This window comes from Sapajus apella, unplaced genomic scaffold, assembly GCF_009761245.1.
Source record: "Sapajus apella isolate SASKATOON/1434 unplaced genomic scaffold, GSC_monkey_1.0 scaffold9492, whole genome shotgun sequence".
Taxonomy (NCBI): domain Eukaryota; kingdom Metazoa; phylum Chordata; class Mammalia; order Primates; family Cebidae; genus Sapajus; species Sapajus apella.
This window is the reverse complement of record NW_022446413.1, coordinates 1-2,438: the sequence shown is the minus strand read 5'-3', so window position 1 is coordinate 2,438 and position 2,438 is coordinate 1. Positions and strand designations below refer to the sequence as shown.

The window sequence follows — 2,438 nt, the reverse complement described above, 5'->3', positions numbered from 1 at the left end:
ATACACAAGTGGCCAATGAGAAGTGTACAGAGTGATGACTGCAGCATTGTTTGTGATCACAAGGTAACAGAACCAACGTAATTTCAAAGATACATGAAAAGGGTTTTATTTATTTAACAAACACAAACAATTGAACAAACAATGGAAGCATGTCCTTTGCCTAAAGGAACGCAGAGGGTCAGGGTGATGCTACTCCTGCACGGATTTCAGGGTTCCCAGACGCCTAGTTCTGGGCCTAGTTCTTCTGGAAGATCTTATTCTTGGGAGCTACAGGTTCTCCCATTTGGGGTCTTTCAGGTCCTATCTCCATTTGCCCTTCAATTCCTCCTCATTCTGCTACAATAAAAAAAAAATTTTCTGCCGGGTGGGGTGGCTCAGCATGTAATTCCAGCACTTTGGGAGGCTGAGGTGGGCAGTCAGGAGTTCGAGACCAGCCTGGCCAACATGGTGAAACCCCATTTCTACTAAAAATACAAAAGTTAGCTGGGCGTGGTGGCGGGTGCCTGTAATCCCAGCTACGCAGGAAGCTGAGACAGGAGAATCCCTTGAACACAGGAGGCGGAGGTTGCAGTGAGATCATGCCACTGCACTCCAGTCTGGGCCACAGAGCAAGACTCCCTCTCAAAATCAGAACAAAACAAAAAAAAAAACAAAGACCAAAAGCCAACAAAACAAAACAAAACATTTCTTCTCCCATCTGTGTCTCTGCACAAACCTTTTAGGAGGTGCGGATGTCTGGTCCACCCCTCCCCAGCTTCTTTCCCCGCTTTTCTCTTTCCTCGCTCCGCCCTCCCGCCCACGCCCCGACCCCGCCCAGCTGAGCCCCGGCGGCTCCACCGCGCAGAGGGTGCACTGGACGCCCTGCTCCTGGCCCGCCCCGCGGGGTGCCAAGATGTCCACCTGAATAAACGCTTTGCGAAAACAACTTCCCCTTGGAAAAATCTCTCTTGATTTTCATTCTCAGGGCTCTTCAAAGGACTAAAAGCTAAAGGCAATTAATTCATTCAACAAGCCCTAGCCGTGCGCCCTACTGAGCGTCAGACGCTGCTCCCCGCGAGCGACCCTCACCCCATCCCTGCCTGGCGGAGCCTCCGTGCGGGTCACAGGATCTGAAGACAGCAGTGGTAGCTCCTCAGCGGCCCCGAAAGCGACTGGGTAGGGTGGGCACAGGCTCCCTCACCGGGTGAAGGCGGCGCAAAGAACTCGAACAGCCATCATGGGAGCCCGCCGGACGCTCAGCTTCCCTTGGGCCCCTAGGCGGCTTGGGTCGCCGACAGGAACATTTCAGGGCCCTGCTGAAGCAGGTCAAGGGCAGAGCGAGCAAAGCCCATTCGGCTGTCCTTCAGGGTCCAGAATCTCCCAGCGGGGGTGTCCTACATGACCAGCGCGACTCACCGCTCTCTAATCTCTCCGATGTCCCCAGACCTCGTACGGTCGTCCTGTCGGGCGGGTCATCCTGTCGGGCGGGCCTTGAGGCTGAAAGGGATGAGAGTTTGGTGAGCGTGCCCTGCCTATAGTGCCCAGTGGAGTTGCTCCTAAGCGTCTCTGTGGTGCAATCGGTTAGCGTGTTCAGCTGTTAACCGAAAGGTCGGTGGTTCGAGCCCACCCAGGGATGCCTCCTCTAGCTTTCAAAGCGCTCCTGTATTTTCCATCACTAGAGAATCTTCCCCGTTTGCTCCCATAGTCCTAAGTCCCAAAGATTGGTGGTTCCAGGCCGGCCTGGTATGCTCACGGCAGGGAAGGTTTTCTCTTCCCAGGGTTCCAGTTACACTTAACAGGGGTCCTTGCCAAGGTGTGGCCCCTGCCTACCAGGTCCAATTCTGCTAGAGCACCTCCTAAAAAGTCAGGTTGTCTTGTGCCTGTATACAAGAAACAGCGACCAAAGGAGTCACCTCTGATGCAATAAAATCCTCATGCTGCCCCTTATAGGCTTGGAAGGGTTATATACCAGCTTCAATTTTTTCATTTTTAATAGGAGGCCTAGAGAGGTGTCCTATCCCCAGGATGTGCCTGGATTTACTGATTGGTCTATCAGTAATGTGACCAGTGGAATCGTTCATCATCATCATAATCCTCTCCATCATTTTTGAAAACAGCATTTTTTGGCCTCAGTGTGTGCATGATTTATTTAACCCTTTTCAAAATGTGTTTGAAATGAGGTTGGCTTCTTGGTTTTAGGATTACAAAGAATCTCGATATCATCATTCTTTTACACACATCTTTGGCCACTGATATTTCTATAGTGTAGACAACTGGATGTGTCACTGCTGTATTACATTTAGTTTTTGTGACAGGGTCTCATTCTGTCTCTCAGGCTGGAGCGAAGTGGCCCGATCAGGTCTCACTGCAGCCTCGACTTCCCAGGCTCAAACGATCCTCCCATCTCTCAGCCTTCCCAGTAGCTGGGACTACAGGCATGGGCCATCATGCCCTGCTAA

The 2,438-nt window shown here is 51.7% G+C and overlaps 1 non-coding gene across 1 annotated transcript; it reads left to right on the top strand.

Annotated features, from left to right (window-relative positions):
- The first annotated feature begins 1,541 nt into the window (after positions 1-1,541).
- Positions 1,542-1,615, top strand: TRNAN-GUU. Its single transcript has one exon. It is a non-coding gene; the product is annotated as a tRNA-Asn (tRNA).
- Positions 1,616-2,438: the final 823 nt, after the last annotated feature.